The 16,232-nt window shown below is 39.5% G+C and overlaps 1 protein-coding gene and 1 pseudogene across 4 annotated transcripts in view; one reads left to right on the forward strand and one right to left on the reverse strand.

Moving 5' to 3' along the window:
* Positions 1 to 16,232, forward strand: part of GPATCH8 (G-patch domain containing 8) — a 76,037-nt gene that overhangs the window by 6,757 nt on the left and 53,048 nt on the right. The window lies entirely within an intron of this gene.
* Positions 11,940 to 12,975, reverse strand: LOC100964027 (annotated as a pseudogene). The gene has a single exon (XR_153268.3). The product of XR_153268.3 is annotated as a 60S ribosomal protein L5 pseudogene (transcript).

Below are 16,232 nucleotides of genomic sequence, written 5' to 3' on the forward strand. Positions count from 1 at the left end.
GTCCCAGCTACTTGGGAGGCTGAGGCAGGAGACTCTCTTGAGCCCAGGAATTGGAGGTTGCTGTGAGCGTGATGCCATGGCACTCTACCCAGGGGGATAGCTTGAGGCTCTGTCTCAAAATAAATAAATAAATAAATAATAAATAACTTTGAAAACTAGGTTCATTTTTGTACTTGAATTTTCTTTATTTTTTCTTTTACTTCCTCCCCCCCCCCATTTTTAAGAAGTTTTGAAAGAAGAGCTTTTATTGTATGTAGCAAATTAGTGATTACTAGTATTAAAAAATAAAAAGACCCTGTATATTAATAGGGTATATGAAGGAAACAACACAAAGAAAGTCCTCTTTTTTTTTTGAGTCAAGAGTCTCATTTTGTTGCCCCAGTTGAGTGCCCTGGGTCATAGCTCACAGCAACCTCAAACTCCTGAGCTCAAGTGATCCTCTTGCCTCCCAAGGAGCTGGGACTATGGGCCCCTGCCACAATGCCTGGGTATATTTAGAGACAGTGTCTCACTCTTCCTTAGGCTGGTCTTGAACTCCTGCCCTCAAGCAATCTGCCCATCTCAGCCTCCCAGAGTTCTAGGATTATAGGCGTGAACTACTATGCCTGGCTCTAGAAAGTCCTCTTGATGAGAAATATTATGGATAATTGGTTGTTGTGGAGGCAGAGGATGTGTTTAATTCAAATAAAGAAATAGTGAATGACAATTGTATTTTGTGGCAGTTAGACTGAATTAGGTTCTAGAAGTTGTTTTATAATATTTTGATAGCTTTGCAATACAATGGACTGTAGCTCAAAATCTTTATTTTGCCATGAAATATGTTTAGTCAGTAGGTGTAGCCCAGAAATGGTGCCTGTACTTTGTTACATTGTCTAAAGGGCTACTTGATAATTTGGCTTGTTCTTTGGTGGCAAATGAAAGCTTGGCTCCTAGGAAAAATGAATGGGCTCTGATGTTAAATTTTGTATTTCACTGTGTCCAGACATTTCAGTTAACACATTTATACAACTAGCAAATATTTATTGATGTAACATATATTGTTACACCAGTCATAAATGGTATAAGACATAGTTCCTGATCTTCAGATTTATTTTCTAGTCCCCCAAGTCTTGCTTTTTTTAAACTGATGTAGCCCACGAAGGTTTCTTGAGGCCAGGGATCATGTTTTATATTTCTCTGTACTCTTTTCATGCATAGAATTAGGTATGTGATAAGTCTGAAAGTTTAGTTGACAAATTGCTTCAGGCTCCTTGAGAGTAGAGATTCTCCTTTTTATGTAAAAGTAGTTCACATAGGTTATAAAGACAGTATGTTAATAATACTTAGAGATATAAGGCTAGGCCTGGTGGCTCATACCTGTAATCCTAGCACCCTGGAATGTTGAGGCCAGCAGGAGTTTGATACCATCCTGAGTAAGAGTGAGACCCCATCTCTACTAAAAATAGAAAAATTAGCCATGCACTGTGGTATGCACCTGTAGTCCCAGTTACTTGGGAAGCTGAGGCAGGAGGAGGATTACTCGAACCCAGAGGAACTGGAGGCTGCAATGAGCTATGATGATGCATTGCACTCTAGCCCAGTGACAGAGTGAGATCTTGTCTCAAAAAAAAAAAAGAATCTGAGCCAGCACAATGGCTCACACCTGTAGCCCCTAGCACTGTGGGAGTCTGGCAAGTGGATTGCTTGAGCTCAGGAGTTGGAGAACAGCTTGGCAAGAGCACAACCCTGTTTCCTCTAAAAACAGAAAAAAAAAAATTAGCAGGGTATGGTGGTATATACCTGTAATCCCAGCTATTCAGGAGGCTAAGGCAAGAGGATCACTTGAGCCCAGGAGTTGGAAGTTTCTATGAGCTATGATACATAGAACCTAGAGTGACAGAGTGAGACCCTATCTCAACAACAACAACAACAAATCTGCATTTGAGGCTTGGTGCTTGTAACACAGTGGTTACGGTGCCAGCCACATACACCGAGGCTGGTGGAGTTGAACCCAGCCCAGGCCAGCTAAACAGCAATGACAAGTGCAACCAAAAATAAACTGGGCAATGTGGTGGGTGCCTGTAGTGCCAGCTACTTGGGAGGCTGAGGCAAGAGAATTGCTTGAGCCCAAGAGATTGAGGTTGCTGTGAGCTGTGACGCCACAGCACTCTACCAAGGGCAACATAGTGAGACTCTGTCTCAAAAAAAAAAAAAAAGTCTGCATTTGAGTTTGGTGCCACTATTTCCTTTAAGTAAAGGGACAGATTACTGTCACTGAATTATTTTCCTCAGGAGTAAATGGGAATTATAATTTTGCCTGTCTTTTCACACAGTGGTGTGAAAGGCTTTTTGCATTAGTAAATTAATGTAAGTGAATTTACTTTATAAAACTATAAAATGAGGCCAGGTGTGGTGAGTGGCTCATGCTTCTGTAATACTAACACTTTTGGAGGTTAAGGTAGGCATATCATTTGAGGCCAATAGTTTGAGAGTAGCCTGGGCAACACAGAGAGACCCTATCTCTAAAAATATTTTTAAAAATTAGGTGGGCATTGTGGCACACCCAGGAATGTTATTTGAGCCCAGGAGTTGAAGGGTGCAGTGAGCTGTGGTTGTACCACTGCACCGTGGCCTGGTGCTACAGTTAAGACCTCATCTCTTTTAAAAAAAAAATTATTAGGGTAAGCAGTGGTAGAATTATTTTAAAAATAATCTTTGAGGCTCGGCAATACAGTAGTTATGGCGCCAGCCACATGCACCAAGGGTAGTTCAAACCCAGTGCAGGTCAGCTAAACAACAAAGATAGTTGCAACAAAAAAATAGCCAGGCATTGTGGTGTGCGCCTGTAGTCCCAGCTACTTGGGAGGCTGAGGGAAGAGAATCACTTAAGCCTAAGAGTTTGAGATTGCTGTGAGCTGACACCACAGTACTCTACTGAGGGTGACATAGTGAGACTTTGTCTGAAAAACAATCTTTGAATAAGAATAGCTTTTCTGATTTAACACAAAACCTGGAAGCCATTAAGAAAAGGATAAATTTGGCTGTATTTCATTGTGAACAAAGTCAAAAAACAAACTAGGAAAAATATCTGTAATATATCATAGGCAAAGGATAATTTTGCTTCATGTATTTATCAGTTTGAGAAATACTATCACCTAAATAGAAAAGTATAAATGATATGAACACTGTGTACAGAAAAATAATACAGATAGCTTTTAAACATATGAAAATATTCTCAACTCTTCTCATAGTAAGAGATGTGGTTATTAAAATACGAGGTACCAATTTTTAGTTGAATAGGAAAAGTTAAAAAAAAATTACTGTGGTCAGATTGTGGGAAAATAGGTGGTTATATCATAGCGACGAGAATATAAATTTGTAAAACCACTGCAGAGAACAATTTGGTTTAAAGATTAAAATGCATGTATCCTTGAATCTAGGAGTTTTATTTCTAATTATCCTAAACTTATTGTGGTAATGTACAAAAATAATGTATGATTGAGGTTATTCTTATATCACTGTATCAACAAAAGATTGGAAATAGTCCATCATATATTGATTCAGAGATATTTTTTCATATTTTAATAAAGTTAAAATCAGATGCATCTTAATGGTATTATAGTTTTTTTTTTTTTTGAGACAGTTTCACTTTGTTGCCCTCGGTAGAGTGCCGCAGTGTCACAGCTCACAGCAACTTCCAACTCCTGGGCTTAGGCAATTCTCTTGCCTCAGTCTCCCAAGTAGCTGGGACTACAGGCGCCTGCCATAATGCCAGGCTATTTTTTGTTGCAGTTTGGCTGGGGCTGGGTTCAAACCTGCCACCCTCAGTATATGGGGCTGGCACCCTACCCACTGGGGGCCAGTCACAGGCGCTGCCCAATGGTATTATAGTTTTATATTTGGCAGCTTTTAAAATGTCTTCTTAATGACACATAAAATCATGTATTTTATGGTTAATGGCATTTTAGGTTTGAAGAAATAGAATACTAAAATAGTACAGGGAAACTATGCAGCTTTAAAAGGATGGAAGTAGTATGTACTCAATATGCATAGAACAATTTCTAACAGTAAATGACAAAACAAGATACAGATCACTTTGTAAATTACATTTTTGTTAAATGCTAATAGATCTATACATACATATGAGCCTCCTGCTTAAAATCATTATTTTGGTCTTGAAAATCAGACTTTCTATGTGAAAATCCTGCCTGGGAACCTGTTTTCCATTATTTTAAGTATATTGCATGTCAATCCCAATCTTTAACTAGTTTTGAAAACAAGTAACGTTGAAAGATGCTTAATGGCAAAATTAAAAATAATTTTAGGAGGGCAGTGCCTGTAGCTCAGTGGGTAGGGTGCTGGCCACCTACGCTGAGGCTGGTGGGTTTGAACCAGGTCTGGGCCAGCTAAAGCAATGACAACTGCAACAACAACAACAACAAAAAAATAGCTGGGTGTTGTGGTAGGTGCCTGTGGTCCCAGCTGCTTGGGAGGCTGAGGCGAGAGAATCGCTTAAGCCCAAGAGTTTGAGGTTGCTGTGATCTGTGATGCTATGGCACTCTACCCAGGGTGACAGCTTGAGACTCTTGTCTCAAAAAAAAAAAAGTAATAATAATTTTAGGATATAAAATACTTGAGTATTTCTTCCTCATTAAATAATTAATATAGTGGTTAACACACAGTTGCTTTTTGTGCAGTAAAGTATATATCCTTTTTGTTGATATGGAATTAGCTTTTTCAAAGTTCTATACATATTAGTTTTATTTGGGATATATCTCAGATTTCTAATGCATCTTTTTGTATGTGTCCCTAAGTGGTCTCACACATCTTTGTAAGAACATTGTATTAAGTCTCTTGAGATCGAAACATTAACATTTTACTATATAAAATCATTGGCTGAAAATGTTGTATTGAAAAAGATAAACATTCTTTATAGTTTGGTTGTTAAAACTAAGGCATTCTACAGTGAAACATTAAAGAGGATATTCTGTTGTTATACAGGTGTGCCTGTATGTTTATGTTTGTATTTGCTTGACCATGCAGAGAAAAATCTTTATAAAGATGGATTTCTGAGCTCGGCACCTGTGGCTCAAGTGGCCAAGGCTCCAGCCACATACACCTAAGGTGGCGGGTTCGAATCCAGCCTGGGCCCGCCAAACAACAATGATGGCTGCAACCAAAAAAATAGCCAGGTGTTGTGGCGGGCGCCTGTGGTCCCAGCTACTTGGGAGGTGGAGGGAGGAGACTCTCTTGAACCCAGGAGTTGGAGGTTGCTGTGAGCTGTGATGTCATGGCACTCCACCCAGGGGGACAGCTTGAGGCTCTGTCTCAAAAAAAAAAAAAAAAGATGGATCTCTGAAGGGAAGCTCAGTTCCTTCTTAATGTATTTTTGAATTTGATAAAGTGAAATAGTTTTGGAATGGTCATATAGCTACTAAATCTGTGCTTAATAAAATAAGTATTTCAAAGTAATTATTTTGAAATCAGTGTTTCCCTTGTCAGGCAAAGGTGATACTGAAAAAAGGAGTGTACTGGGGGAGGACAGCATACATGTAGCTCCCCCAGCATGGTATGGATTGTCAGAAAGACTCAGTTGCACATACAGCTGATCTACTCAGAGAAGCTTATAGTCTAATAGGCTCTGTTCCCTTTTAATTAAATGGGCCTTGGTGTATTTTTTTTTTTTTTTTGAGACAGAGCCTCAAGCTATCCTCCTGGGTAGAGTGCTGTGGCTTCACAGCTCACAGCAAGCTCCAACTCCTGGGCTCAACCGAGTCTCCTGCCTCAGCCTCCCAAGTAGCTAGGACCACAGGCGCCCGCCACAACGCCCGGCTTTTTTTTGGTTGCAGCCGTCGTTGTTTGGTGGGTCTGGGCTGGAATCGAACCCGCCACCTTAGGTGTATGTGGCTGGCGCCTTAGCCACTTGAGCCACAGGCGCTGAGCCGGCCTTGGTGTATTAAACAGTTGCCAAAGGCAAGCATAGTTGTAGGTATTCACTAATCAGATTTAGTAAGGTTCTATAGCGCTTCTGACCTTAGTGAAAAAATATAAACCACAGGGAGGAGGCCCAGATAATAAAATTAGTCAGAATTAGTAGACTACAGTAAGAGGTTTAGGTTTTAGGGCTAAAATAATAAAGGAAAAGGATTGGAGGAGAAGAGATAGGGTGCACTTAGACACTATAAAAAAGAGACTGCTTTTGTTTTTCAGCCTAGAGATGATAACATTTAAAGGACAAACCAAAAGACATTAAACCAGGCAGTGGCCCCCCTAAGATTACATCTGTAATCTTAACACTTGATGAGGCTGAGGTCAGAGATCTCTTGAGCCCAGGAGTTCAGGACCAGCGTGGGTGATAGCAAGACCCTGTGTCTAGTCCCCAGCTACTCAGGAGACTTGAGGCAGGAGAATCACTTGGGCCCAGGGGTTGGAGGCTGCAGTGAGTTATAATGATGCCCTGGCAACAGAGTGAGACCCTGTCTCAAAACAAAAAACAAAAAAAAACAGAAGAAGACATTAAAACATTGAATGTGCCTATAATCCTAGCACTCTTGGAGGCCAAGGCTGACGCTGGTGGATTGCTGGGCTCAGGAGTTTGAGATCAGCCTGAGCCAGAGTGAGACCTCATCTCTACTAAAAATAGAAAAATTAGCTGGGCATTGTGGTGGGTGCCTATAGTGCCAGCTACTCAGGAGGCTGAGGCAAGGGGATCGCCTGAGCCCAAGAGATTCAGGTTGCTATGAGCCATGACGCCATGGCACTCTACCCAAGGTGAAAGAATGAGACTCTGGCTCAAAAAAAAAGACATTAAATGTGAGTTAAGTGATGGCCAATCACAATCAAAAAAGAAATGGCAACCAGGTGCAATGGCACATACATGCCTGTGGTCCTAGGTATTTAAGACACTGTGGTGGCAAGATTACTTGAGCCCAGTAGATTAGGTCCAGTGCTGTCTCTATTTAAAAAATAAATAAATGGAAGAATTTTCGAATGAAGATTTAGAACAGATAAGTGTAGAAAGCTATTTTATTGTACCTATTTTTATTTAGAAGAGATAGAGTGAAACAAAAACAGATTGGACATTATACACTCACTGGTGAAGACTTAGTCGCACATTTATTGAATACTCACTATTCAAGAATGAGACTATGAATAAGGGAATACACACGTATAATGTTGTAAGGATGATGCTCTTTCACAGAGTTTGCCACTTATTTTGGGAGTCAAAGGAGGAAATTCCTAAGGGCAAATGTTCAAAAGAAGGGATGACTATGGAAGATTTCACAGAGAAGTCTTAAGGAGGGAGAAATAGCTATATTACCAAAGACAATAGTTACTAAAGTATACAAGGTAATTGCTGTTGACAAAGTAGGTATAGCTAGTCGGAGCAGAGAATTTCCATGGTGCAGTGATTTCATATTTTTTTTTAACAAAATCAACTGCTCCAAATCCTTTTTTTGTCTGTCTGTCTGTCTGTCTGTCTTTCTTTCTTTCTTTTTTTTTTTTTTTTGACAGAGTCTCACAGTGTCGCCCTCAGAGTGCTGTGGCATCACAGCTCACAGCAACCTCAAACTCTTTTGGGCTTAAGCGATTCTCTTGCCTCAGCCTCCCAAGTAGCTGAGATTATAGGTGCCCGCTACAATGCCGGGCTATTTTTTGGTTGTAGTTGTCATTGTTGTTTGGCATGCCCAGGCTGGGTTCAAATCCGCCAGTTCCTGTGTATGTGGCTGGCACCCAGCCAGCTGAGCTATAGGTGCTGAGCCTCTTGTTTTTTTTAGATCACTCTTGCTCGGGCTGGTCTCTAATTCTTGAGCTCAAGTGATCCACCCACCTCAGCTTCTCAAGAGTGCTAGGATTACAGGTGTGAGCTACTGTGCCTAGCCAAACACACAGTTGTTTTGGTTGAAGCAGAATTTTAGGTCTTCGGGAACAGTTTGAAAACTATAACTAGAAGGCAGTTAAGGGGGGATTTGTTAGAACAGACACAAATATCTTACTTATTGAGTGCTTACTATATGCTACTAAATATCTTATTCTTACAACTTGTAAGAGAATTACTATATTCCCATCTTGTGGAAGAAACCAAGCTTTAGGGAGGTCCAGTAAGTTGCCCAAGCGTAAGCAACCAGTAAACTACAGAATCAGGATTCAAACTTTGGGCTTTCTGTCTCTAAAATTTATGCTCTTCACTACCACAATGCATGCAGAAGGCTTTAATACTGCTCTAATTGAGATTTTATTTTGTAAGCCAAAGGTGAATTTTGATTAGAGAAGTATATATAGACTTTTATAGCAAGAAGAGATATTAAAGGTAATTGAATCTGAAAGTCATTTACAGATGAAGAAATTTAGGTTTAGGATTCCAGAATGGGTTACCAGTAGTGCTGAAACCCAAACTTAAATTCTTTTATGTACATCTAATGTTCTTTCCATTATATCAGTCAGGCATTTGCAATGGGAATAAAATATGAGTCTGGTCAAAGTATGTCTGAGGAGGGAAATGGAAAACTATTTATAAAATTGGGTATGACTAGAGAAGGGATTAAGAAGAATGAATTATAGCAGTGGAAATGGAGAGGAAAGTATAGATGTATGCTTATTAAAGGCAATAAAACAAATCATTTGTGAAGCCCAGTGTATAGTTAGTTCATGCATGTGTATTACTAGCAAGCCCCTGTTCACTGGATTTAGTATTACTTTTATAATAGGTAGTATTTAAGTATTACACAGGGATAATCTAATTTATTTATTTATTTATTTATTTTTAGAGACAGAGCCTCAAGCTGTCACCCTGGGTAGAGTGCTGTGGCATCACAGCTCATAGCAACCTCCAACTCCTGGGCTTAAGCGATTCTCCTACCTCTGCCTCCCAAGTAGCTAGGACTGCCGGTGCCTGCCACAACGCCTGGCTATTTTTTTGGTTGTAGTTGTCATTGTTGATTTTAGCTGGCCTGGGCTGGGTTCGAACCCGCCAGCCTCCGTGTATGTGGCTGGCACCCTACCCATTGAGCTACAGGCGTTGCCCTGCCAAAGCTCTTATAGCAAATAAGTGGTAGAATCATGGTACCAAAGCCTATGCTTTTAGTTAACATGCTATAATGTGCCTATATTATAGGTGCTAGCCCACTTCTATCTCATGGGCAATAAGATGGTGATGAGAAACACCAGTATTACAGAATTGAAATACACAGTAGTTATTCTGGCCAGAAAAATAGGAGCTAACTTTGAATGTGATATATTTTCTTAGGGCACTTGAAGTGGTCATATATATTCTTCATGATTAGGATAAATTCAGTAGAAACTTGTAGGTAAATTAATTGGGAAGAACTTTGGCCAAACTTTTAGGGGTGGTAATTCGTTTGTGGGAGTGAATGTAATGTACTGTAATTGATTTGGGGGAAATGTACTATTATTTCCTCCCAAGTTTCTTCTTGTACATTGTTTCTCTCCTGTGGCATTTTAAATATTCTATCTTAGATAATTTTTGCTTAGGTATCTTTTGCCTTTATTAGACTAAGCTCCTGTAGGATAGTAATTACTATACATTTATGTGTTCTCTATTGTAGTTTCTTGTTTTGTATTCTGCATATGTTTATTGAATCCTTAGAATGTGCCAGATCTGTACTAAGTCTTCAACAATGACGAAGCTATAACCTGTACCCTCCAGAGGATTATGCTTATATGGAGACAGATGTAACAAACACATTTAATATAGTATGACTAGGCTCGGCGCCTATAGCTCAACCGGCTAAGGCGCCAGCCATGTACACCTAAGGTGGTGGGTTCGAATCCCCAGCCCGGACCCGCCAAACAATGACGGCTGCAACCAAAAAATAGCCAGGCGTTGTGGCGGGCGCCTGTGGTCCCAGCTACTTGGGAGGCGGAGGCAGGAGACTCGCTTGAGCCCAGGAGTTGGAGGTTGCTGTGAGCTGTAATGCGGCACTCTACCCAGGGGGACAGCTTGAGGCTCTGTCTCAAAAAAAAAAAAAAAAAAAAAAAAAATATAGTATGACTATCAAAATTGTGAAGTGAAGGCCAGGCCTGGTGGCTCATGCCTGTAAATCCTAGTACTATGGGAAGCCAGAGTGGGTAGATTGCCTAAGCTCAGGAGTTCAGGACCAGCCTGAGCAACAGTGAGACGCCATCTCTACTAAAGATAGAAAAGCCTAGCCAGGCATTGTGTCAGGCGCTTATAGTCCCAGCTACTCAGGGGATTGAGTCAGGAGGATGGCTTGAGCCCAAGAGTTTGAGGCTGCTTTGAGTGACACTACGGCACTCTGCTGAGGGTGACAAAGCGAAACTGTCTTAAAAAAGAAAAGAAAATGTGACATAAAAGTTATAATGGGGGCTTAATAGAGAATTGAGCAAGTTAGCTTAGAATTTCAATTTGTTTCTTTAATGATTAACAAGCAAAAAGTCTCAGATTGTGAGAATAAGGAAGCAAGCAACTGTTTCACATCTGCCCAACTACACTTGTTAGTAGATAGGTTATTGGAATTTCTTTATTCTTCCATGAGAAGCACTGGTATTTTAAAGCAGGATGAAATGTGAAAATGTTAAGAATACAAAGTAAGGCTCGGCGCCCATGCTCCGTGGTTAGGGTGCCAGCCACATACACTGAGGCTGGCGGGCCTACTAAAACAACAATGACAACTACAACAACAGAAAAAATAGCCCGGGCTTGGCACTCCGTAGCTCAGTGAGTAGGGCACCGGCCACATACACCGAAGCTGGCGGGTTCAAACCTGGCCCGGGCCTAGTAACCAACAATGACACCTGCAACAACAACAACAACAACAACAAAATAGCTGGGCATTGTGGGTTTTTTTTTGGTGAGTCAGGGTCTCACTCTCACTCAGGCAAGTCTCGAACTCCTGAGCTCAAGCAATTCTCCTTCCTCAGCCTCCCACGGTGCTGGGATTACAGGTGTGAACTACTGTGCCCCAGTTTAGTTGCTTATGAAAAATGGAGATTCTGACCACCACCACTCAGCAAGTCTGGGTAGGGTTCAGGAAGTTATGTTTTAAATATGCCCCCTCCTGGTTCTAATGCAAACGGAGTGTACCATTGCTGGAAAAACATTGCTTTGGACTATATCAATCAAATAGCCTCAGAAGCAAATTACCTTCATTATAGCAAGTAGGGTAGACAATGTGTTCTTTTACTCATCTAAAATGTACTGATGGGCAGTGCCCATAGCTCAGTGGGTAGGACACTGGCCACACACACCAAGGCTGGTGAGTTCAAACCAGGCCTGGGCCAGCTAAAACAACAATCACAACTGCAACATAAAAATAGCAGGGTGTTGTGGCAGGCACCTATATAGTCTCAGCTACTTGGGAGGCTGAGGCAAGAGAATCGCTTAAGCCCAAGAGTTGGAGGTTGCTGTGAGCTGTGACGCTATGGCACTCTACCCAGTGCAACAGCTTGAGACTCTGTCTCAAAAAAAAAATAAATAAAGGTATTAATGATTCTTAGTCTGAAGTATATGCTATTTATTTTTCTTCATAGTCTTACCCTTACCTTGTTGGTTTGAGTTGTTTCCTGCTTTACTATGTATAGACTTCTTGATCAAGGTTAATTTGATCATGATTAAAATGAAACTATTTTCGCAGAATATTTAGTCAAGAGAAGAAAGTATCAACAAAATTTTTTTTAAGTGAGCAATGTAGGATGTATAGAGTGATGGGTGGCTTCTCTATAGACAGAATAGTCCAATCAGAAATAGTTAAAAATGTAAAAATATAATCAATATTTGATAAATAGAAACTAAGAAGAGACAAAAGTGCTTTCAGAGCTACATGGAGTCATAGAACTTTTAGAAACGGAAAAGAAAATTTCTAGGGATGATTTCTCTCTGGGCTCTTATCAGAGACTCCAAAGGAAATAAAGGGATTTTTTAGTAATTTCAATCTGTTGACTTTCTGTATTTACTCTTTTTTTTTTTTTTTGCTTAATAAATAAGTTTATTGTTTTAAATCAAGAAATATTCATATAAAATTGGTTGGTTTAGCTTTCAGCAGCTCGCTCCTGAGCTCTAAGGAAGCTTGCCTTCTTTTGAGCTACCCAATCTTTCTTCTGGGCAAGGGACATTTTGGTACAGTTCCATCTCTTCTTTTTAACTTCTCTCTTGGGCTTCTTAAGGACTAGGTTATCTTGTATAGCTGCATGAGCTTTCTTATACATCTCCTCCATCATGTCTGGAGTGACGTTGTTCTTTGTGTATTGAGAGAACTGTTTTTTGTAAGCATCTTCATCTTCTTCCATTAGGTAACGCATATAATCTGCAACATTCTGTCCCATGATATGTTTCCAATGTACTTCAGCATTAAATTTCTTGCTTTCAGAATCATAACCAGGGAATCGTTTGGTACTGTGAGGGGTAGACAGGCCTCCATCCACAGCTCCCTTCAGGGCTCCAAAAACTTTATTGCCAGCGGTAGTCCTGGCAAGGCTTGCATCCAAATAGCATGTAAAAGCACAAGGCTGACCATCGATGCTTTCCACATTGTATTCATCGCCAGTCACCTCCACTTGGCCTTCATAGATCTTATCCATGCCAAACCTATTGAGAAGCCTGCGGGCCAGCAGCAGGCCAGTATAGTATGCTGCAGCATAATTTGTCAGGCCAACCTTCACACTGTATTTTGGTAGTTCATGTGCATAAGCTGCGCAGACTATCATATCCCCTTCTATACGGGCATAAGCAATCTGATAAATGATGTCTCTGTTAGTCACACGAACTATCATTCTGTATTTGGGTGTGTTGTACTTATTTTTATCCTGTATCACCAAGCGTTTCCGAGCATAGTAATCAGTTTTACCCTCTCGTCATCTTCTAAATTTCACTTGGTACCTCTTAAAGTAGGCCTTATTCTTGACAACCTTAACAAACCCCATCCTGCAGAATAGAGACCCGCATCCGCGGCCTAACACAAATTTGCAGACCCAGCAGCACTAGGGGGGAGAAAAGGCCATAGCCCGCGCACAGGCGCAGTATGTCTGTATTAACTCTTAAATTCTTCATGGACTTCATCTAGTACAAATTTAACATACCTTCGATGAGTATCTTACCACTCGGTACACATACATATGTACTTTTGTCTCCCTATAGGTGATAATGATAGTAAAATAATAAGCATTTTAGTGATGCTTACTTTGTTCTCTTAGTCTAAAATTTATTTTCTTAGATGATCTGAACTTCATGTCTAATTTGGATAAGGGCTTGCTAAAATTGTTTCTTTAAATTCATTCTTTTGGCCTATTTTAATATTTTTATAACATTCCTTTTCAAACTCAGTAGTCATTAATTTGCTTAATGGAATAATGTATGGGAAGGACTTTTGGGTATCAGTTTGAATATTGATCCTAGATAATTTCTCCATCTGTAAATGGAGTTGCTTATTACCACCAAGTTGTGTGTAAAACATTTAGAATTTATAGCATCCGTTTTATAGTATCTTTCATTTTAAGGTATTTATTTTCAAAAACTCCAAACTTGGAAATAAAAAGAAAACTGGTTTCTTCTTTTATTTTCTGAAGCCTTGAGGAGCATTCTGTTCAGCAATTTATAGTTTTCAAAGCTTCCTTCAGGATCTCTTTGATCTGTATACCATCCTAAAAGTATGTTTTTTATTTTGCAGGTGAGGCTGCTGAGAATCAGGCTCTGGTTGTCACAAGTTACACATGTATTTAGATACTAGTTCTTGTTGGAGAACTGGGATTTGAAGTCCATTCTTTTTAGGGACTACCTAGAAAAATATTCCTCCTATCTAGGAAATTAAAGATGAAATTGGTTGGGGGTTACTATGGAAAATTTAAATGTAATTGAAAAGTCTTTTAAGGTTATAGAGTGATCCTGGAATAGTAAAAAATTCTCAGTGTAGTTATGGAAGGTATAACCAATAGTAAGAGAATCCATTTCTTAAGAAGGCATTCAGTTGTTGGATTCTAATTAAGAGCTGTCCATGTAGGTTGGAGTCCACTGGTAATTTTTGATCCACCTGCATTCGCATAGGGTACTTGAGTTTAGGTAACAGTTAGTTTTCACTTGGAGCTTTTTTTAATTTTTATTTTATTTATTTATTTTTTGAGACAGTCTCACTTTGTTGTTCTCAGCAGAGTGTTGTGGCATCATAGCTCACAGCAACCTCAAACTCTTGGACTCAAGCAATTCTCTTGTCTCAGCCTCCCAAGTAGCTGGGACTACAGGCCCCTGCCACAACGCCCAGCTGTTTTTGGTTGTAGTTGTCATTGTTGTTTGGCAGGCCCAGGCTAGATTCGAACCTGCCAGTTCCGGTGTATGTGGCTGGCACCCTAGCCACTGAGCTGCATGAGCTGAGCCATGGAGCTGTTTTTTAAAAAGAGGAAAAATGTTTTCAGAATTTTGAATAGACCAGTTACCCTAAACTAATTTCTGGAAAACTCCATTATTATGAGAATTAACTTGAGATTTTCCATCACTGAAATTGTTATGGCAACCTTCTAGTTTAGATTTTTTTTCAGTTTTTTGTTGATAGATACATATATTAAGTATGATTCTTTCTCCAATATTTTTTCTTAAACATTTGATGCCCTTTTTACCTTGACTTCTAGTGAGTGATGACAAAAACAAACTGAACAAAACTAATGAACAGTAATATAAAACTTAAATATTTCATTATAAGAGGTGGCATATATCTTGAGACATGGAGACCTGTGTAGTATAGTCATGTGTTCTACTTGATAAAAATAATTCCTTGATTGTGAGAGTTAAATCATTAGTATCTTGTATAATATTAAGCAGAAAGCACTATGGTAACTAAATATTTACAGCTGAACAAGTTTTAGACCCACTATAAACCATTCTCTAAGAAATGTTTTTTAATTAAATTCTGCTTTGTCCTGTATACTACTATGTTAAGGTATTCTGGGTGGCACCTGTGGCTCAAAGGAGTAGGGTGCCGGCCCCATAGGCTGGAGGTGGCGAGTTCAAACCCAGCCCCAGCCAAAAAAAAAAAGATATTCAGGATACAAACTTAAGTAAAACTCAGGGCACAAAAGTATTAACACTTTTTTTGTTTTTAAACTAAGGACCTTGTATTGATTGTTATTTCCTCTTTCCCTTAAGACCTATACTTTGGAATATTTTACTCCCAAACCATATTAAATTGATTTTTCTATTAAAAAAATTGATCTTAGCATGGTGGTTATCATGAGACTAACCTTCAGCAAGTCGTTATAATTTCAGCCAAACAGTTGTATCTCAGGTAAAAGTATGATTTCTTTTAGGTGATTAAAACATTTTTTAAGAGTACCTCATGAATTCTCTTTATTGTATCTTCTGAGGCTTTGACAATCTCATGTCATCCCTGAATGAGTTATCCTTTCCATGCGTAACATTCTGATTCTGTAACACTTTCACTAAAACCTCTTCCCCTCACTGTTGTTCCCATTTATTAATATATTTGATTATGTGATTAAAATTGAAATATTTTAATAGTATTTTATGTATACATACAGCACAGTTTATTAATCCATTCACGTGTAGATGGGCACTTGGGTTGATTCCACATCTTGGCAATTCCTAATTTTTAATTGTTTTCTTTTTGAGAAAGAGTCTCACTTTGTCACCCCAGTTAGAGAACCGTGACATCATAGCTCACAGCAATGTCAGACTCCTGGGCTCAACCGATTCTCTTGCCTCAGACTCTTGAGTGGTCTCCCAGGTGCCTACCACAATGTCCAGCTGTTTTTAGAGGCAGGTCTCACTGTAGCTCAGGCTGGTCTCAAACTTGTGAGCTCAGGCAGTCTGCCCACCTCAGCCTTTCAGAGTGCAGGTGTGAACCACTGCACGTGGCCTCTAATTTTTTATTCTTGATTTTCACATATATATTTCATTTACCTAAAGGAAGAAATTTAGGTACAGTTTTCAGTACAGAAATTTATACAGTTTTCTTTAGAGGAAGCTTTAAAGATGTCAGTGTATGTTCTTGGCCTTTATTAGTTTAATAATTTTGGGAATTGACTTTGTGACTTTTTGATGGCTTTTATATTTACTTGTACTTTATTAACGTCAATCTTTAAAGATGACTCTAGACATTTTGAGCTTTTTGAACTGCTTATACATTAGTTCCATAAATGTTCTTTCTTCTTCTCTCATGTAAAAAGTTCAAGCTGTTAAGATTATTTTGCCTAGGCTCGGCGCCTATAGCTCAACCGGCTAAGGCGCCAGCCACGTACACCTAAGGTGGCGGGTTCGAATCCCCAGCCCG

This window comes from Otolemur garnettii, unplaced genomic scaffold (genome assembly GCF_000181295.1).
Source record: "Otolemur garnettii isolate 467f Iridium unplaced genomic scaffold, OtoGar3 scaffold00018, whole genome shotgun sequence".
Taxonomy (NCBI): Eukaryota; Metazoa; Chordata; class Mammalia; order Primates; family Galagidae; genus Otolemur; species Otolemur garnettii.